This window comes from Mauremys reevesii, linkage group 3 (assembly GCF_016161935.1).
Source record: "Mauremys reevesii isolate NIE-2019 linkage group 3, ASM1616193v1, whole genome shotgun sequence".
In the NCBI taxonomy this organism is placed as follows: Eukaryota; Metazoa; Chordata; order Testudines; family Geoemydidae; genus Mauremys; species Mauremys reevesii.
The window spans coordinates 46,513,213-46,534,984 of record NC_052625.1 but is presented as its reverse complement, the minus strand read 5'-3'; the positions used below and the strand labels follow the sequence as shown (position 1 = coordinate 46,534,984).

Here is a 21,772-nt window from a genome sequence, read left to right as displayed (position 1 = left end):
TGGGGAGCCCACTGCTAAAAGATCCCCCCAGCCTTAAGGGGGGGATCAACAAGACCTGGAAACCAAGTGGTTTCAGGGGACAACTAATGAAATAACAGGGACAGACATGCTGTCAAAGGCTCAAACGAAGGGAACCAGATGGGGACACCGAGCAGAGAACCCCGGACAGCGCCCACTGCTCCTCGAAGGCATGAAGGGAGTCAGTGGACGCCTCCCAGAGGATTTCTGCCCGGTTGCGTGAATGGATGGAGGACCGGAAAGAGGCCCCACAGTTACAGGAGACTCCATCGGCCAACCTCCTCTCCCTGGTTTTATAGATGGCCATTTTAGCCAGGGCCAGGAGGAGGTTGACCAGGAGGTCCCGTGACTTTGTGAGGCCACCGATAGGCAGTGCATAAATAAGGAAATGAGGGGGAAAGTGCAGCCAGAAATGCAACAGGATATCTGTGAGGAGACAGAATAGAGGCTGCAGCTTGGCGTACTCCAGGTAAACGTGCACCAGAGTCTCCCTCACGCAGCAGAAAGGGCAGGTGTCCAGGATGGGGGTGAACTGCACCAATTACACGCTCGTGCTCAGACCCCTGTGAAGAAGCGACCAACTGACATCCCCGGCGGGCCTTGGGAGCAGGGTGGAGTATAGGCTGGCCCACCGGGGCTCCTCACCCTCTAGAGGTGGCAGGAGGTCCCTCCACTTTGTGTCAGGGTGGGATGCAAAGGTGAGGAAGTGCAGAGTGTGGAGCACGAGCGCGTATGGATGTTTCCTTGGCGTGGTCTGGAAATGAACCGGCTTTAAGTCGTGCAGATGGCTTATGCTGAAGGGGCACGGAGGCCGGTTGGGTCCATGGGGCAGGGGCCCGCTACAGGAGAATGAGAGAAGGCAAATATATTAGCCCCCGATTAAGCAGGTCCCTTTTCCCTGGGTAAGATAACAGGGGCAGTTCCAGAAAAATCAGGAATTTGCTGGAACCAATGAAGGCAGGCAGGCTAATTAGGACACCTGGTTTAAAAAGGACCTCACTTCAGTCAGTGAAGGGTGCGCAAAGTGCTGAGAGTGAGAGGGCCTGCGGCTGGAGAACTGAGGAGTACAAACGCTATCTGGCATCACGAGGAAGGTCCTGTAGTGAGGATAAAGAAGATGTTGGGAGGAGGCTATTGGGAATTAGCCCAGGGAGTTGTAGCTGTCACACAGGTGTTACACGTAACACTGTAGACAGCTGCGATCCACAGGGCCCTGGGCTGAAACCCAGAGTAGAGGGAGGGCCTGGGTTCCCCTCATTCCCCTCCCTCCTACTGGATATAAGAGGAGTTGACTTGGACTGTGGGTCCCACCAGAGGCGAAGATCCCTGGCCTGTCTCCCTGGCCCACTAGGTGGGTCAGCAGAGACTGTGGAGATTGTTCTCCTTCCTTTTCCCCATGCTGGCAAGTGATGTGGTTAGCTGAGTGAATGGCAGGTTTGAGCCATAAAACTGGCCAAACTGAGGGCTGCCCTGAATATCTGAGGTGAGCAAATCCGCCAATAAGTGCAGGACCCACCAAGGCAGAGGAGGAACTTTGTCACAGTCTTTTAAGATGCTCCAAAAAAGGACAGCCAGAATAAGACAGTATCGAAACACAACTTCTGGTGGAAATACACTATTCTCCAACATAGAGCTTGCAGAGTTCCCCTGGGAGTCGGTAAGGCATAAATGGCACCAGTTCTTACTGATTTCCAGTTTAAATTATTAATTATTCCAGTTCCTTTGACTGGTTTGCTAGTAAAGCCTGTTCTGCTCTGCACAGCTTCTGTGTTAAGCTCACTGGAGTCCTTTTCCAAACAGTGTTTCACTGCTATTGCCTATGAGGAAAACACATCACATTTTATTTGTAGTTATATTGAATCTATTTTAAAAAATTAAAAATTCCTGATGTCCCTTTAAATGATGAGCTCCAGAGATACCTTAGAAAACAAAGCCAAAAGAATAAGCTACGTTCTGCTTCCTCCTACAGAAAGAGAAGTTTGGAGTAACTGTTGACTTCTGTGTTGTATAACTAAGAGCAGAATTTGGCCCTAAACCTTGAAACTCAGCATGATGGCTTTAAAAAAGTGCAATTAAAAAAAGCCCAAATATCTGAAAAATCCATCCTCCTTTCACTGTCCAGTCCTGGGTTCTAGATTCTGTATCATACCAAAAACAGTACAGGTTAAGGTAACACAAATCTTTAACTCAAGACTGGGCAAGGTTATGAAAAATATTTTCAGGCACATTTTCAAGTATATAGTTGTAATGTATAAATATATTCATAATTTAAGCCATAGTCATAGTACAGTCTGGTAATCATTGGGAATCCTAACCAGTGCTTTCTTTTAAGCTCAATCATAAGGGCAGCAGATTTAACACTTGCTCTCCATTTTTTTTAACATAACATATTTTGTCAAAGCGAGCACCTATTGGGCTTAGAAGATGCTTCCCCATTCCCACTCAGTCCTCAGCTGCTCATTTGAGAGGTAACATTTAGGTGTTGGACTGATGATCAGCTATCACCAAATATGCCATTGAACAGCCAACAAACAGAAAGGATCAATACCAAACTAGACTCAATTCGGTACAATCCAAATACCAAGAGATTGACAAATTACTCTACCTTTTCCACTTACTATATACTCAAGGAATAGGTTACATGTTGTGAAAAACCAGTATTTGTACATCTTAATTCCCCATATTTATGGACCAACAAAGACATTCAGCTTGCACCTCTGTCTCCATAACCACATTCTTCAGGGGCAAGGGAAATTAGTGTCGTGCTATCCTCTATCTTAAATTTATCACCTGACTTTATATCGCAAGGATAGGCAACTTATGGCATGCGTGCCACAGACGGCACACGAGCTGATTTTCAGTGGCACTCACACTGCCTGGGTCCTGGCCACTGGTCCAGAGGCCTCTGCATTTTAATTTAATTTTAAATGAAGCTTCTTAAACATTTTAAAAACCTTTTTTACTTTACATACACCAATAGTTTAGTTATATATTATAGACTTATAGAAAGAGACCTTCTAAAAACGTTAAATTGTATTACTGGCACGCAAAACCTTAAATTAGAGTGAATAAATGAAGACTCGGCACACCACTTCTGAAAGGTTGCCGACCCCTGTTATGTCGCTATCTAAACCAGGAAGTTAACAAGATCATAACTGTACCACCACCAAATTCTAACTGGTTTTCAACCTTTTTAACCTGTTTTATATCAGTCATAATAGCTCCATAGTACTCCAAATTAAAAAGGAAGTAAAAAATGAGAATGAAATAACCTAGTTCCATTCTAGAAAGGAGTAGGCTTTTCTGGATAAAAACCTATAGATGTCCAAGTTTGAGTATGAATCGAGTGTTTCAAGAGTAAACCTGGAAAGAAGAGTATGTGTAGAGAAAATACTAACCACCTCTGTAGAAAAGGTTTGATTAATGTGCTCACACAGCTAGGATGACACATAGCTATGCCGGACAGCTATCGTGGACAAATTTAGAACCTCTGTATGAAGTCAGTGTAGACCATGTCTATCATAAATAAAAAAGCAGTTTTCTATTAGAGAGTGTGGATAGAAAAGAAGCAGTGCTCATATCAGAACAAGGCTAAAGGGAACGGTTGTAGGGCATTACCCCCAGATTGCCTTTGGGCCCATCTGCTACCTCAGTTTACCTTTAATCTTGCATCAAACCAGATATCACATGTGGTGATTTTACAGTAGTGCTCTCTTCCAGGTTGGTTTATTATCATAACACAAGACTCAAACATACCCTTAACCAGCCTCAATTATTCTTTTCCGCATATAATGCCTCAAGGTGATCCAGGTCTTGATCAGAGCAGGCCCATCCTTGGAGTCCCACCCCTCTCCTAGCTGGGACTTCTGCATCCTGCAAGTCCATCAATGGAGGCTTATCCTGCACAGTTTCCAGTTCCTTGTAATTCTCTTCCCCCAAAAGGCTTCTGCCTTGGAGTTCTGGAAAATTGTCACCTGTCCTCTTCACAGGCCCTCTGCCTGGGCACTAACGAGAGAGAGTCTCTCTCTGAACTTTTGGGGCAGAGGGGGGGGGGTCTCTCTCTCTTGAATGACCACAGGCTGCCCTTTTACCTGCCAGCAGGCCCGGTTTAGATGCATGCTTCTGTCACATGACCCTTGTATTTATTCCCATCATACAGGGAGATGGGCTAAACCTGACAAAAGGTGCAGCTGTGCCCCAGTCTTTTAATGGACCAGCTCACCCTGTGACAGGAACATACTGCAGCTTGCTCTGACCTGTGATATGTTTAGTTGCACTTAAATATTAGTCATGTATAGATCTTCAAGCACAATAAAGAGGACAGTTAAATTTTACATAAAATAAAAACTCAGCATCACCACTTCCATTTGAATAGTTCAGATATTAAAAATCCTACTTTGTTGAGTTCTGCTCGTAGAGCATCGTTGGCTTGCTGCAAGTCCTGGTTTATCTGGTCGCACGGCAGATCCCTGTCAGTAAGTCATGTAGCTGATGAAACACTTCTTAGAAATGTAGAAGACTGGGGAGGGTAGGAGAGAGAAACACACTCTAGTTACATGTTTCTTGTCAAGTTACTATAACTATTAACACTGGAAAACGTGGGGGAGGGACTGTAAATTGCCTCTTTAAAAAGTTACTAATTACACTAAAGCGCTCTCTGACAGAAGCAAAAGAGTTTAAAACCCATTTTTAAGTAAAGCATAAATTCTGTTATGGCCACTAATGGCCATGACTCACTTTGGCCAATCAGAGTAGCCTACTTCATCTGCTACACCAAGACAGGTGGATCAAAAAAATACTAGCAAATAATGGAATGAAGCTTATATATCGATTCAAAAGTAGATCTCCATAACAACATTGAGCATTACAACTAAGCAACCAGACTAATCCCCAATAATCATGATCCTTTGGGGTGCGGGGAATTCCCTTCTTTGCTATGATTACATGTTTAGCTTATTGCTGTCAAAATGTTTTTCCATGAGGAAAATGCCTTAGTTATTTTCAATTTGACTTAACACATGACTGGGCAGCAACAGAAGTTTGGTAGAGGGGCATTGACTCCTCCCGCCTCAGGTCTGGAAGAGCAGAACTTCACTAATGCACACCTCCTAAGATCCTTAGGAATCTAGCCCATCTCCTGCAACCATTAGGAGATGCAAAGTAGATATCCATCTGGGTATAATTCATTTTTGAGGCTTCTTCCAGGCCCCACGGTCCTTATGGTTGGGGCTCTACATGAATTTGAGAGGGGATTTATATGAGGGAATAGGGCTATGAGGGGCACGGGACTTTTAGTCGGGGGTGTTGGGGTTGGTAAGGAAAAGAGGGCTGAGTGGGGAGCAGAAAGCAGAGGAAGATAGGGAGGAAAGCACTAGTGGCGTCTCCTGGCAACAAACCTCTCTGCCAAACTTCTCTTGGCAGCAGCTGCAGGACTCCCCTCTAACAAATCATAGCAGGTTTGTCAGCTGGAGAAGGTAGTGAAGTGCTAGTGCTTCCCCTCAGCTTTCTCCTAAGCACCCTCCTATCCTCCAGCAAGACACCTGCTCCATCCCATGTCCTCAAGCTCCCCCACAGCCTGTTCCCACTCTCATTGCCAGCCAGAGACCCATCCTATGAAGTCCCCACCCTCTTGGATCCCAGTGATCCATTTCCCCAAATCTTTATGTCTCCCCACCCCCTTATTATACCCAGCCTCTCTGCCCTCAGACCCTTTCCAAAGGCCCACTCCTACCCTGGCTTGGCCTGCCAGGAGCAGAAGAATGCAGGCGGGGAGGGTCAAACTCAGGAAGAAGTGAGCAAATTATTAGCAAAATGTTCAAACTTTTTTCTGATTTTATTTTTTGTCATCGAACTATAAATTAGAGGTGAACACATTGGTAGCCTGCCTGCCCAGCCTACCTTGAAGAAATACGGATTCACTTCCTCTTACCAAGTTATAACCACCAGACTACTATTATCACCAGCTAGGGAACATGGCTTTAGTCAACTTAATTCGTGGTAGGCCAGTAAATTGTTTCACTAACAAATACAGATCCATTCAAGGAACTGAGAGGGCGTGGGACCAGCAGGGCCCCATGTACCGGCGCATAAGCACAGGGCTCCAGAGGTTGCCAAAGCTGGCCCTGGGGGTACCATTATGGGAAAAATTCTGACAGCGTGCATGTGGGCGCACACATCAAATATGGAATCGTCAGCGTTTTTTCTTCTACATGGACAAATACTCAATGAACAACTTGTTCGCTCTGGTAATAGCAGTCTGGAGGCAACTTTAAACTTGTGAAAAAATGGGTCTTGTCTTACCTTTTCCTTTTCTTTTATTTTCTGTTCTAAGGACCGACGATTATTTTCGACAAATTGTCTCTGATGACTCAGTAGGTCGTCCATTTTTTGCTCCAACATTTCACGCTATACAAAGTTTAATCATAAATCACAGTGATGCAAGGGTAATATTTATTATTTGTACTACAATAGCAATCCGCCCCATAATCAGGATTGAAATCCCACTTTAGTAGGCAGTGTTTAAAAAAACAACAACAAAAAACGACATACATACGAGGAAGTCATGGTCTCTGCCCCAAAACTGCTTACAGTGTTCCATGACTTAGTGAACACTCACACAGGTATCCCATACCAAACTGAGAACAGATTACACTTGGCTAGAAGACAAGTGTGTGCTAAAGTTTTAATAAGTGTTTAGGCACAGGAGATAAATTCAATGCAACTTTAAATTTACAGAGAATCGCACATTGATTGATCAGAAAAAAATTACTGAACTATTTTGAACATATTTACTAATATAATCTGCAATTCAATCGGATTTCAAACTCATGTAAAGAAGCTAGACTATAATAAGAAAAGCTCTCAACAGTCACATCTAGAGGTTATGGTGACAGCTATGCCAGTAACTCAGGTAATTTACAAGTAGCATCACTGTGACATCAGAAGCAGCAACCAATCAATCTTTCCTCTGCACTTTGCTATCAGTCAGTGAAGTGGAGAGGGCCTATTCACAGGTCAAAAGTTCTCATCGTTAACTTACTTGAACATCTGTATACAAACATGGTAATAACCCTGGATTGACTCATTGTCCCTGGCCTCAACCTACTCGCAGCCAAGACCTTCTCTCAATGGGGTCCTCACAGAGGTAGCAAAGAACAGCCATTACCGTACCTCTGCAGAGGCAAATTCTTAACCCCCATTCATATGATGGTATAATCTTCAGCATCCCGTATATAGGATGTAGGAAGCAGCAGAATTTTCTAACAAGCAGCAGCATTTTCTAACATTCTTAAGTAGGCAGCAGAATGTGCATGCATAGATAAAATCCCTGACAGCAAAGAGTAGGTGACAACCATCACACTTACAGAAGACATATGTGGTGGTGCCTTTCCCCACGGCAACATAACTTCTTTAATCTAAGTGTGTATGGAGGGGCAGAAAGGGGATGGGAAAAGAGTTAAGCTAAAGAGAAATATGAAGAATCGTGGAATCCATGACTTGCATGAGCTACAATGTTCTACCCAATGCACACGGAAATTGTGGAGCTGCAACAATTGGCAGAGGCCAAAACATTCAGCTGGACTAACTTCCCCATGTTAAATAGGGTGAAAAGCCAATGATTTTCAAAGAAGGAGACAGTGGTGCTGTTAAAATGTGTTTTTATGACACTTTCAAATGGCTTTAGGATATATAAAATATCTGTGTTTCTTAGATATTTGTTATCGTTATTCACTCTACACAATAACAATACTGCATTGCTGGCTGCCTCATTAGAGAGCTGGCCTGCTATTTGTTCAGTCTATCAGAGCAACTTATCCATAAAGGAAAACTTTTCAAGGTGCAGATCTTCCCCACAGCACACACCCACGTAACTGGTATTAAAAAAAAATTTAAAAAAAATGAAAAGGTAGGGGAAAAAGGAACCAATCACTAATCCCAAAAGTCATAGAGCAGCAGATGATCCACTAGTTTCCATGGTTCTCCTGCTACGTTGTCCAGTATATCAATGCAGTGGCTGACCCACTAAACCAAACAACCACTTCATGCAGTGGCAAGGAAGCTCCTGCAGAGAAAGGAAGTGCTGTGCAGGCTGCTGAAATCTTGCCCACCCTATCCCATATAGCAAAGTGTAGGCCTCTTCATGGATATGGAAAGATGGGGCCAAATAAGGATTTGCCTCTTAATGAAAGGCTGGGTTTGACTGGCTTTATTTCTTTACTCTTATCAGTGTACACCTGTTTGGCATCTGTTTTAGCTAGCAAAAAAATCCATTTTATATGATTAACACACGTTTGCTCCACTAATGCAAATTATTTCAACGTTTCAATTATATCAGAACTATAGCCACAGAAATTTCTTGGCTTCCTTGCACTGAATACAAGAGGGCCTTTTCCCCCTTGATTCTTCTGCAGCAAAACAGAGAGGTCTTGGAAGGACCCAAGATCTTGCATTCTGAGCACTTTAAAACTCTTCAGTAAGGTGTGTGAATTCTTTCCTGTCATGGAAGGGATCCAGAGGTACCACCAGAATTTAGAGGTCCAAAGGATAGAGAAAAAATCTGTCCTGGATCATGCAGGTCTGTGACTCTAAGTGGACAGCACTGTTCTCTTTTCTTGTTTATGTACCAGCCTCACAGACTGCAATACAGTTCTACTAATAGGCTTTATTAACTTCTGCCTGTGCTGGTGCTGCATAAGCAAAAGTATGAGATGTTTTAGCTCATATAAAGCTATTTAAATCTTTTAAGGGCATAGGAAATGGTGGACTTAAATATACAGTAGAACCTCAGAGTTACCAACTCGGGAATGGACGTTGTTCGTAACTCTGAACAAAACATGATGGTTGTTCTTTCAAAAGTTTACAACTGAACATTGTCTTAACATAGCTTTCCAACTTAACTATGCAGAAGAAAAATGCTGCTTTCCCTTCATTTTTTAGTAATTTAACACAGTACAGTGCTGTATTTGCCTTTTTTAGCCGGGGGTGGGGTGGGGTAGAAGGGATGTGTCTCTGCTGCTGCCTAATTATGTTCTTCCGGTTCCAAACGAGATTTGTGTGGTTGACTGATCAGTTTGTATCTCTGGTGTTTGTAACTCTAAAGCTCAACTGTAAATTATGGAGCCACCATTAGCAAGCACATACATAGTTAAGCTTTGTTGGAGAACTGTGTAATGAATTGTGTTAGTGAAATGTGTACTAAGTAATGTTAGAGAAATTATTATATACAATTCTGGAAGAAAATAGGAATGTTTGCTTTTTGTATGTAGTTCTGCTGCTTGAGATTGTCAGATTTTGCTGAAACAGTCTGTAAATCAGAAAATTGGGTTTTGTGTCTCATCTATAAAGTTCTTGACCAAGCAGATAGCAGGGTAGAGAAGAGAGCTGTTAGCTTTCAGTAATTCAGGTACAATCCCTCATCCCCAACCCATCCATTCAATCAGCTAACAAGTTTTTTTTTAATCACAATATTAATAAAATTCACTGCTTGTTCTCTCACCTTATTCTTGGCTTTGATTATTTCAATGACAGAAGACCCCAAACTCTTCATATATTCCATAGTTACTAAAAAGCTCTCAACAGTCACATCTAGAGGTTATGGTGACAGAGCTATGCCAGTTACTCAGGTGATTTACAAATAGCATCATTGTGACATCAGAAGTACCAACCAATCAATCTTTCCTGTGCAATTTGCTCAGTAACTCAGGTGATTCATAAGTAGCATCATTGTGACATCAGAAGTGGCAACCAATCAATCTTTCCTCTGCACTTTGCTATCAGTCAGTGAAGTGGAGGGCCTATTCACAGGTCAAAAGTTCTCATTGTTAAATTACTTGAACATTTGTATACAAACATGGTAATAACCCTGGATTGACTCAATGTCCCTGGCCTCAACCTACTCCCAGCCAAGACCTTCTCTCAATGGGGTCCTCACAGAGGTAGCAAACAACCGCCATTACCGTACCTCTGCAGAGGCAAATTCTTAACCCCCATTCACATGATGGTATAACCTTTAGCATCCTGTATATAGGATGTAGAAAGCAGCAGAATTTTCTAACAAGCAGCAAAATTGTACAAGTCAGGTACAATCCCTCATCCCCCACCTGCCTATTCAACCAGCTAACAAGTAAAAACTCAAGGCCACAGAAACAGATGAGTACGAAGAATAAAAATTGCAGTTGTAATATAAGTACAACTGCATGCAGCCAGGGAGCGTGACAGCAAGGAATAGCTGCAATGGGAACTACACAGATATAAGTAAGTTTTAGCAGGATAAGCAAAAAATGTATTAATCTGGGTTAGTTATTGTGATTTATGCAGGCGAATCTTTTAATCAGGGCCGGCTCAAAACCCCAGCACGCCACGCCGCGCGTCGGGCGGCATTTTCCCAGGAGGGCGGCAGGCGGGTCCGGCGGACCTTCCGCAGTCATGCCTGCGGGAGGTCCACCGGAGCCGCCAGACCAGCAGACCTCCCGCAGGCATGACTGCGGAGGGGGCGCTCGTCCCGCGGCTCAGGTGGACCTCCCGCAGGCATGACTGCGGAGGGTCTGCTGGTCCCAAGGCTCGGGTAGACCTCCCGCAGGCATGACTGCGGACGGTTCCCTGGTCCCGCGGCTCGGGTGGACTTCCCGCACAGGCATGCCTGCGGAAGCTCCACTGGGCAGCGGGACCAGCGCACGCGGGACCAGCGCCCGGCAGCGCGCCCCTGCAGCATGCACCTGCTTGGGGCGGCCGGATTACTAGAGCCGCCCCTGCTTTTAATTAGGGGGTTAGAGTAGAATATATATGGATAAAGACACAGATGAGGTAGCTTCCTCTACTGAGTCTGCGCAGTTACAGAACAGAGGATTAAAAAATAGATGATTGACATAATAGTGGAGAAGAGACAGAGGAAAAATAGCCAAGCATAGCAGAGATTTGAGAAGAGTCACCCTGTCCCCAAGAAAGATAACTTGAGCACTTCCTTGTCTTGCCTTATCTTTTTTTGCATGTTTATGTAATTCATACGTGATAGTAGCATTGTCTAAAAACATATATAATAAAGGCTAAAATAAATAGTTTAAGCCTAAATTGAAGTGGATTTGGGTTTCACCCAACAGGTTGACGTTTGCATTTAAAGTGGAACTAAAAATCCGGTTTCACAGTATAATAAATGAATCTACTTTCCAAGTTCAGCAGAGTTACACTTTAGATTACATTAATTTTTGCATAAAATAGTTTCTTACTTTGCCAGAGACATTTTTTTTTAAAAAATCACAATATTAATAAAATTCACTGCTTGTTCTCTCACCTTATTCTTGGCTTTGATTATTTCAATGACAGAAGACCCCAAACTCTTCATGTATTCCCTAGTTACTAAAAAGCTCTCAACAGTCTCAACAGAGGTGATGGTGACAGAGCTATACCAGTAACTCAGGTGATTTACAAGTAGCATCATTGTGACATCAGAAGAACCAACCAATCAAACTTTCCTGTGCAATTTGCTCAGTAACTCAGGTGATTCATAAGTAGCATCATTGTGACATCAGAAGTAGCAACCAATCAATCTTTCCTCTGCACTTTGCTATCAGTCAGTGAAGTGGAGAGGGCCTATTCACAGGTCAAAAGTTCTCATTGTTAACTTACTTGAACATCTGTATACAAACATGGTAATAACCCTGGATTGACTCATTGTCCCTGGCCTCAACCTACTCCCAGCCAAGACCTTCTCTCAATGGGGTCCTTACAGAGGCAGCAAAGAACAGCCATTACCGTACCTCTGCAGAGGCAAATTCTTAACCCCATTCATATTGTTGGTGTCACTAGGCCTAAGTAAACCAAAGTTGTGACTACAGGCCTGAGTGAACCAGAGGTCTTCCATGCTGTGAACTTTAACCAGCCTAAGATGCTAACAGACAGCAAGCAAAATGGGTAACTGTCAGCTGTTTCAGCTTGCAGATGCAGGAGTTTGAAGGAGGAGGAGGGAGAGGGGAGAAAAATCTGTATGCGTTTGTGCTGTGAAGGCCAGAGATAAACATGCGGATGAGAACTTTTCTAACACGCTGAAATGTAATGCCTAATGTAACTGCTGTTGGGAAGGGAGGGGTGAGGGGAAAAACCGAACAAAAGGCTTACACAAACAAGGGGGGTATAAATGCTGGGATCCCGCCTGCGCGCGGGTGTGCAGGATTTGAGAATGTTTTTTCTCCCTGGCACCTTATTTGGGCTCAAATAAACCTGGTTTTTGCTTCTCCACCCTGGTGTGATAATTAGTGCTACGCACACCGGGCAACGAACCTGCTGTTGCTCCGCCTCGGGCTCTTTGAGCCGGCAACAGTTTTGGCGTCCCTGGGTGGGCTTGAGGCAAAATTGTGCCTTGCCGGACTCCTCAATGGCGGTGGGCGATGGTCACAGCCGGCGCCCAGCGCGCACGGTGCCTTTACCGGGGGCCTCGGCAGAGACGCGTCAGACTGACCTTGGAGGACACAACGGTGCAACGCACTCAGATAGTGGAGAAGCTGTTGCAGGCGACGGTGAGGAACCGGTCCTGTGGATAAGGTAGGAACAGTCCAGTGCTGTGAACCTTTTTTTTCCTGTTAAGACCTGGGGACGCCCAGTGTCTCCCTAGAGTATGGGGCAGGGACAGAGTACAGGCAGGGCATGGTGTACACCCTTAGAATGCATTCTGGTGAATTGGAAAGTGTTTGAATCAGATCCATTGACTAAAAGTAAACTGAAAAGATTTTATACAGTAGACTGGCCTCAGTATCAGTTAGAGAGCCAGGAAAGGTGGCCACCAGAAGGATCACTTAATTACAACATGATCCTTCAATTACTTCTGTTTTGTCAGCGAATGGGTAGCTTCTGAAGCTGTTTGTATAGAGAGCTCTTGTAAAAATCCCTCATTATATGCCCCAGAGCTGCACTGGGAGGAGGACTGTCCGTGGGAATGTCTGTCTCTGTTGGGCTCATGCCATCTGAATTTATTGACTGTGCAGCAAGATAAGATGTATCGTGGTAATAGGAAACAATGGCCTTGGTGCAGTGATGAGCTGCCAAAATCTTAACAACGGGTTCCTATAAAAGTTCTGATTTAACAGCGGGTTCCCTATAAAAGTTCTGATTTAAGGGATGTGCGACAGCATGTATTTTTTGTACCAATAGGGTTACCATACGTCCATATTTTCCCAGGAGGTGATTAAGAACCGAAAAGCCTGACATGTCCAGGAAAATACAGATGTATTTTAACCCTACCTAAAGTTCTTTTTTAAAAAGATGGGGCTGAACTAGAAGTGAGCTCCGTTTCACATGTGTGGGTGGTGATCAGGGACAGTCTCAATTTTGGGTCTTTTCTTATATAGGCTCCTATTACCCCTCACCCCGTCCCGATTTTCACACTTGCTGTCTGGTCACTCTAGGGTGTGCACAGGTGTGGGTCCCAGCTGCTCCCTGCCCCCCTCATTGAAGCAGGTGTGCAGGGTTACTGCCCTGGGAACTGCAGGGCACCAGTGGATGTGGGGCTGGCTGCAGATAGGGGTGTGGGGCAGGGCTAGCTGGAGGCAGGGAGTGACACGGGCTGGCTGCGGGCAGGTGATGCAGACGGGCGGGCTGCGGGTGGCTGTGGGCAGGGGGTGGCTGCAGGCAGGGGGTGGCTGTGGCAGGGGCTGCAGGCAGAGGCTGGCTGCAGGCAAGGGCTGGCTGCGGGCTGAGGGCGGCTGTGGGCAGGGGCTGGCTGCGGGTGGCTGTGGGCAGGGGGTGGGGCAGAGGGCGGGTGTGGGCTGGGGCTGGCTGCGGGTGGCTGTGGGCAGGGGCTGGCTGGGGGCAGGGGCTGGCTGGGGTGGCTGTGGGCAGGGGTGGGGCAGGGGCGGCTGTGGGCAGGGGCTGGCTGTGGGCAGGGGCTGGCTGTGGGTGGCTGGGGCAGGGCTGGCTGTGGGCAGAGGGTGGGGCAGGGGCTGGCTGTGGGCAGGGGGGTGGCTGTGGGCAGGGGGCTGGCTGCGGGTGGCTGTGGGCAGGGGGTGGGGCAGGGGTTGGCTGGGGGCAGGGGCTGGCTGCGGGTGGCTGTGGGCAGGGGCTGGCTGGGGGCAGGGGCTGGCTGGGGCTGGCTGGGGGCAGGGGCTGGCTGGGGCTGGCTGGGGGCAGGGGCAGGGGCTGGCTGGGGGGCTGGGGCTGGCTGGGGCAGGGGCTGGCTGGGGCAGGCTGTGGGCAGGGGCTGGCTGGGGGTGGCTGGGGCTGGCTGGGGGCAGGGAAGGCGTGGGAGGGGCTGGCTGGGGGCAGGGACTGGGGCTGTGGCAGGGAAGGCGGGGGAGGGGCGCAGACACTCACACGGGGGGGGGGCTGGGCGCAGGGGGTGGAGCAGAGGGCGGCTGTGGGCAGGGGCTGCCTGCGGGTGGCTGTGGGCAGGGGCTGGCTGGGGGTAGGGGCTGGCTGGGGGTGGCTGTGGGCAGGGGGTGGGGCAGGGGGCGGCTGTGGGCAGGGGCTGGCTGTGGGTGGCTGGGGGCAGGGGCTGTCTGCGGGCAGGCGGCTGCGCGGGTGGCTGTGGGCAGGGGTGGGGCAGGGAGGCTGTGGGCAGGGGTGGCTGCGGGTGGCTGTGGGCAGGGGCTGGCTGGGGCTGGCTGGGGCTGGCTGGGGCGGCAGGGGCAGGGGCTGGCTGGGGGCAGGGGTGGGGCAGGGGCTGGCTGGGGGCAGGGGCTGGCTGGGGCGGCTGGGGCAGGGGCTGGCTGGGGGCAGGGGTGGGGCAGGGGCTGGCTGGGGGCTGGGGCTGGCTGGGGGTGGCTGGGGCGGCAGGGGCAGGGGCTGGCTGGGGGCAGGGGTGGGGCAGGGGTGGCTGGGGGCAGGGCTGGGGCAGGGGTGGCTGGGGCAGGGGTGGCTGGGGGCAGGGGGTGGGGCAGGGGGGTGGCTGGGGGCAGGGAGTGGGGCAGGGGGCAGGGGGGTGGCTGGGGGCGGCTGTGGGCAGGGGGGTGGCTGGGGGCAGGGGTGGGGCAGGGGTGGCTGGGGGCAGGGGTGGCTGGGGGCAGGGGTGGGGCAGGGTGTGGCTGGGGGCAGGGGTGGCTGGGCAGGGGCGGGGTGGCTGGGGTGGCTGGGGGCAGGGGTGGGGCAGGGGTGGCTGGGGGCAGGGGGCAGGGGTGGCTGGGGGCAGGGGTGGGGCAGGGGTGGCTGGGGCAGGGGCTGGCTGGGGTGGCTGGGGCAGGGGTGGCTGGGGGCAGGGGTGGGGCAGGGGTGGCTAGGGGGTGGCTGGGGGCAGGGGTGGCTGGGGGTGGCAGGGGTGGCAGGGGCAGGGGTGGGGCAGGGGCTGGCTGGGGTGGCAGGGGCAGGGGTGGGGCAGGAAGGCGGGGAGAGGGCAGACACTCACAAGGGGGCTGGGGCAGGGGTGGCTGGGGCAGGGGCAGGGGTGGCTGGGGCAGGGGTGTGGAGGCGGGTGGCTGGGGGCAGGGGTGGGGCAGGGGTGGCTGGGGGCAGGGGCTGGGGCAGGGGTGGCTGGGAAGGGGCAGGGGTGGCTGGGGCAGGGGCTGGCTGGGGGCAGGGGTGGGGCAGGGGTGGCTGGGGGCAGGGGTGGCTGGGGTGGCTGGGAGGCAGGGGCTGGCTGGGGCAGGGGTGGCTGGGGGCAGGTGGCTGGGGGTGGCTGGGGGCAGGGGCTGGCTGGGGGGCAGGGGCTGGCTGGGGGCAGGGGTGGCTGGGGTGGCTGGGGGCAGGGGCTGGCTGGGGCAGGGGTGGGGCAGGGGTGGGGCAGGGGTGGCTGGGGGCAGGGGCTGGCTGGGGGCAGGGGTGGCTGGGGGTGGCTGGGGCAGGGGCTGGCTGGGGGCAGGGGTGGGGCAGGGGTGGCTGGGGTGGCTGGGGGCAGGGGTGGGGCAGGGGTGGCTGGGGGCAGGGGCTGGCTGGGGGCAGGGGTGGGGCAGGGGTGGCTGGGGGCAGGGGCTGGCTGGGGGCAGGGGTGGGGCAGGGGTGGCTGGGGGCAGGGGTGGCTGGGGCAGGGGGCAGGGGTGGCTGGGGGCAGGGGCTGGCTGGGGGCAGGGGTGGGGCAGGGGTGGCTGGGGGCAGGGGTGGCTGGGGGCAGGGGTGGGGCAGGCAGGGGTGGCTGGGGCAGGGGCTGGCTGGGGGGCAGGGGTGGCTAGGGGCAGGGGCTGGCTGGGGGCAGGGGTGGCTGCAGGGGTGGCTGGGGGCAGGGTGGCTGGGGGCAGGGCTGGCTGGGGCAGGGTGGGGCAGGGGTGGGGCAGGGGCTGGCTGGGGGCAGGGGTGGGGCAGGGGGTGGCTGGGGCAGGGGGTGGCTATGGCTGGGGGCAGGGGCTGGGGCAGGGTGGCTGGCAGGGGGGGGGCAGGGGTGGGGGTGGGAGCAGGGGTGGCTGGGGCAGGGGTGGGGCAGGGGTGGCTGGGGTGGGAGCAGGGTGGCTGGGGGCAGGGGCTGGCTGGGGTGGCTGGGGCAGGGTGGGGCAGGGGCTGGCTGGGGGCAGGGGGTGGGGCAGGGGTGGCTGGGGGCAGGGGGCAGGCTGGCTGGGGGCAGGGGTGGCTGGGGCAGGGGTGGCTGGGGGCAGGGCTGGCTGGGGGCAGGGGTGGGGCAGGGGTGGCTGGGGCAGGGGCTGGCTGCAGGCAGGGGGTGGGGCGGGGGGGGCAGGGGGGTGGCTGTGGGCAGGGGGTGGGGCAGGGGGTGGCTGGGGGCAGGGGGTGGGGCAGGGGGTGGCTGGGGTGGCTGGGGCAGGGCTGGCTGGGGGCAGGGGTGGGGCAGGGGTGGCTGGGGTGGCTGGGGGCAGGGGCTGGCTGGGGGCAGGGGTGGGGCAGGGGTGGCTGGGGCAGGGGTGGCTGGGGGCAGGGGTGGGGCAGGGGTGGCTGGGGTGGCGGGGCAGGGGTGGCTGTGGCTGGGGGCAGGGGTGGGGCAGGGGTGGCTGGGGGCAGGGGCAGAGGTGGCTGGGGGCAGGGGGCTGGCTGGGGGCAGGGGTGGCTGGGGGCAGGGGTGGCTGGGGCAGGGGGGTGGCTGGGGCAGGGGCTGGCTGGGGGCAGGGGTGGGGCAGGGGTGGCTGGGGGCAGGGGTGGCTGGGGCAGGGGCTGGCTGGGGGCAGGGGTGGGGCAGGGGTGGCTGGGGTGGCAGGGGCTGGCTGGGGGCAGGGGTGGGGCAGGGGGTGGGGCAGAGGTGGCTGGGGGCAGGGGCTGGCTGGGGGCAGGGGTGGGAGCAGGGGTGGTGGGGGCAGGGGTGGCTGGGGCAGGGGCTGGCTGGGGGCAGGGGTGGGAGCAGGGGTGGCTGGGGGCAGGGGCTGGCTCAGGGGGCAGGGGTGGCTGGGGCAGGGGTGGCTGGGCAGGGGGTGGCTGGGGGCAGCTGGCTGGGGGCAGGGGTGGGGCAGAGGGTGGCTGGGGGTGGCTGGGGCAGTGGCTGGCTGGGGGGGTGGGGCAGGGGTGGCTGGGGGCAGGGCTGGCTGGGGCAGGGGTGGGGCAGGGTGGCTGGGGCAGAGGGGTGGCTGGGGCAGGGGCTGGCTGGGGGCAGGGGTGGGGCAGAGGTGGCTGGGGCAGGGGCTGGCTGGGGGCAGGGTGGGGCAGAGGGTGGCTGGGGCAGGGCTGGCTGGGGGCAGGGGTGGGGCAGGGGTGGCTGGGGGCAGGGGCTGGCTGGGGGCAGGGGGTGGGGCAGGGGGTGGCTGGGGGCAGGGGCTGGCTGGGGGCTGGCAGGGGGTGGCTGGGGCAGGGGCAGGGGTTGGCTGGGGGCGGTGGCAGGGGCTGGTGGGTGGCTGGGAGCAGGGGTGGCTGGGGCAGAGGCTGGCTGGGAGCAGGGGTGGGGCAGGGGTGGCTGAGGGGCGGGGTGGGGCAGGGGTGGCTGGGGGCAGGGGCTGGCTGGGGGCAGGGTGGGGCAGGGGTGGCTGGGGGCAGGGGTGGCTGGGGGCAGGGACTGGCTGGTGGGGCAGAGGTGGCTGGGGGCAGGGAGTGGCTGGGGGTGGCTGGGGGCCAGGGCTGGCTGGGGGCGGGGTGGGAGCAGGGGTGGGGCAGGGGTGGCTGGGGCAGGACCTGGCTGGGGCAGGGGTGGCTGGGGCAGGGGTGGCTGGGGGCAGGGGTGGGGCAGGGGTGGCTGGGAGGTGGCTGGGGTGGCTGGGGCAGGGGCTGGCTGGGGCAGGGGGTGGGGCAGGGGTGGCTGGGGGAGAGGGGGCTGGCTGGGGGCAGGGGTGGGGCAGGGGTGGCTGGGGCAGGGGTGGCTGGGGGCAGGTGGCTGGGGGCAGGGGGCAGGGGGGTGGCTGGGGCAGGGGCTGGCTGGGGCAGGGGTGGGAGCAGGGGTGGCTGGGCAGGGGTGGCTGGGGGCAGGGGGTGGCTGGGGGCAGGGGTGGGGCAGGGGTGGCTGGGGGCAGGGGCTGGCTGGGGGCAGGGGTGGGGCAGGGGTGGCTGGGGCAGGGGTGGCTGGGGGCAGGGGGCAGGAGCTGGCTGGGGGTGGGGTGGGGCAGGGGTGGCTGGGGTGGCTGGGGCAGGGGCTGGCTGGGGGCAGGGGTGGGGCAGGGGTGGCTGGGGGCAGGGGTGGGGCAGGGGTGGCTGGGGGTGGCTGGGGCAGGGGCTGGCTGGGGGCAGGGGTGGGGCAGGGGTGGCTGGGGGCAGGGGTGGGGCAGGGGTGGCTGGGGGCAGGGGCTGGCTGGGGCAGGGGGGTGGGGCAGGGGTGGCTGGGGCAGGGGCTGGCTGGGGGCAGGGGTGGGGCAGGGGTGGCTGGGGGCAGGGGCTGGCTGGGGGCAGGGGTGGGGCAGGGGTGGCTGTGGGCAGGGGCTGGCTGGGGGCAGGGGTGGGGCAGGGGGTGGCTGGGGTGGCTGGGGGCAGGGGCTGGCTGGGGGGCAGGGGTGGGGCAGGGGTGGCTGGGGCAGGGGGCAAGGGGCAGGCTGGCTGGGCAGGGGTGGGGCAGGGGTGGCTGGGGGTGGCTGGGGCAGGGGGCTGGCTGGGGGGGGTGGCTGGGGTGGCTGGGGGCAGGGGCTGGCTGGGGGCAGGGGTGGGGCAGGGGTGGCTGGGGCAGGGGCTGGCTGGGGGCAGGGGTGGGGCAGGGGTGGCTGGGGGCAGGGGCTGGCTGGGGGCAGGGTGGGGCAGGGGTGGGTGGGAGCTGGCTGGGGGCAGGGGTGGGGCTGGGGTGGCTGGGGGCAGGGGCTGGCTGGGGGCAGGGGTGGGGCAGGGGTGGCTGGGGGCAGGGGCTGGCTGGGGGCAGGGGTGGGGCAGGGGTGGCTGGGGTGGCTGGGGCAGGGGTGGCTGGGGGCAGGGGCTGGCTGGGGCAGGGGTGGGGCAGGGGTGGCTGGGGGTGGCTGGGGCAGGGGCTGGCTGGGGGCAGGGGTGGGGCAGGGGTGGCTAGGGGGTGGCTGGGGGCAGGGGCTGGCTGGGGGCAGGGGTGGGGCAGGGGTGGCTGGGGGCAGGGGCTGGCTGGGGGCAGGGGTGGGGCAGGGGTGGCTGGGGGCAGGGGGCAGGGGTGGCTGGGGGCAGGGGTGGGGGCAGGGGCAGGGGTGGCTGGGGGCAGGGGTGGGGCAGGGGTGGCTGGGGCAGGGGCTGGCTGGGGGCAGGGGTGGGGCAGGGGTGGCTGTGGGCAGGGAGCTGGCTGGGGGCAGGGGTGGAGCAGGGGGTGGGGCAGGGGTGGCTGGGGTGGCTGGGGGCCAGGGCTGGCTGGGGCAGGGGGTGGGGCAGGGGTGGCTGGGGGTGGCTGGGGGCAGGGCTGGCTGGGGGTGGGGCAGGGTGGCTGGGGGTGGCTGGGGCAGGGCTGGCTGGGGGCAGGGGTGGGGCAGGGGTGGCTGGGGGCAGGGGGGGCAGGGGTGGCTGGGGGCAGGGGCTGGCTGGGGCAGGGGTGGGGCAGGGGTGGCCAGGGCTGGCTGGGGGGCAGGGGTGGCTGGGGGGTGGCTGGGGCAGGGGTGGGGCAGGGGTGGCTGGGGTGGCTGGGGCAGGGGGGGGTGGCTGGGGGCAGGGGCTGGCTGGGGGGCAGGGGTGGCTGTGGCAGGAAGGCGGGGAGGCGGAGACACTCACACAGAGGCTGGGAGCAGCAGGAGGCCGCCGGGGACACACCAGGCACCAGCAGGAGCCCCAGGGCCAGAGGTCCAAAGAGCCGGAGCACCACCAGGGCCAGGAGGCAGCACACATGGCTCGCAGCACAAGCACAGCGGCAGCGAGCAGGAGGAGGAATTACAGGCTTCCAGGCAGAGCCCATCAAAGCTTCCCTCGCAGGGAAGCTAGTTAACAAGCGGTTCTAAAACCGCTTCTAAATTCTTTCTTGGGTTCGTGCGAACCGGGTGCGAACCGGCTCCAGCTCACCCCTGCCTTGGTGTGTGTGTGTGTGTGTATACCAGTGTGAGTGTCCGTTACTGGAAGACGCCCAGACTACCCTGTGAAGCGATTGCTCATGATCAGGAGTAGTCTAACGCAAGCCCGGTAACTAGTGGATCTTTAGGAGATCCGACCCGGTGGGCTGACTCGGCCTGGCATCGTCCGCGAGAAGCTGCCTGGAGTCTCGGAATGTGTGAACCCATCTTCCCCCCCCCCCCCGTCCTTTCCGTGTGGGCTACTGACAGTCTGATCATCTCACTGGATGCAATCAGAGTACGCGGCGCCGTGTCTCCCAGAGACTAGCCGACGCTCTTTGCTGAAGGGAGGTGTAGGAGAGTCATGGTCATCCCCGTTAATCTCTCCTGTGTGAGTGCCCTGTAGGGAGAGATCCTTAGTTTATGAGCTGCTAGCGGACACGGCACCCTCTCTGTGTGTGTAAGTGGAAAATGGGTAAGGAGAGTCTAAAATTCTACCTCACTAAAGGTACCCCAGTATAGTACATGTACGTACATTATGGTCCAAAAACCTGCAGGTATTTAGAGAATTGGAATCTTCACATGTGTGAAAATCCATCTAAACAGTGCCCATTAGAAGGTATCTTCAATCTAGATAAGATCATATATCTCAGAGGAGCTTTTAATCACAAAGAAAAGCCTCTGACACAGTGTGAAACAATTTGTCTAGGAACAGGTTAATTTGAAATTCAGCGTGTCCCAGAGATGAAGGAAAAAGTTATGTGTTCAAGGTCAAGAATCAGCACAGACTATGTTAAGTACAAAAAACTGCTTTCAGCCCCAGCTGGTTGTGGAAAATAGAGACAGAGGCAAACCAAAGGCAATACAAGTTACAGAACTGAGATTGCATTTGCAAAGCAACAGTTCAGTGAGATCAACAGTTTTGCAACCCTGAAGCCGGACAGGCAGCTGACCTGAACTGGAATCTCTGAAAGAGACGCCGCAGGAGAGTCCAGGGTGTAAAAGAACAGCCATTCAAGAGCAGAAACATGTTGGAAATTCTGGACAAGCTGTATACAGGATAATCTCCCGTCCACCTATTCCCCTTCTCTGACCATTATACACAGGCGTGGCCAGTCTGGATATGTGTAAGTATTAAAGTGGCTTAAGGCTTGGAGCATTCATATTTTTCCTGAGTGATGTGGGAGTGTTCCCAACACTCTCCATTGTTGTTTTATTATTTTTAATGAAGCTTTAAAATTTGGTTATATGGTGTGTTTTCTTCCCAACCTCCTGCAATGTCAGTCTGATCACCTGACATGAGGAATAAATTAGTAACAGAAATTTGTCACAGTTTGGTGAGCAATTAAGAATGGGGAGCCTGTAGAATTTACACCATCTATCTGTTTTACCCTTGTTATTTTATGTTTGCTTTGTTTGGTATTGTTGGTGTTATATGATAAGGATTGTATGATTAAAGGTGAGCCCTAATAGAATAAGGAAACACTATTTAGTTTTGGTGCACTATCTGGTTTTGGTTCTGTTCTGTTTAACCGGTTACTGTTGTTTTTCTGCTCTATTCA

General features: G+C 55.0%; 1 long non-coding RNA gene across 1 annotated transcript; it reads right to left on the bottom strand.

Moving 5' to 3' along the window:
• Positions 1-4,484: 4,484 nt before the first annotated feature.
• On the bottom strand, positions 4,485-11,367 carry LOC120401497. Its single transcript, XR_005596485.1, has 3 exons — positions 11,306-11,367; positions 6,319-6,423; positions 4,485-4,537 (listed from the first exon to the last, which is right to left on the bottom strand). It is a non-coding gene; the product is annotated as an uncharacterized LOC120401497 (long non-coding RNA).
• Between the last annotated feature and the right edge of the window lie 10,405 nt (positions 11,368-21,772).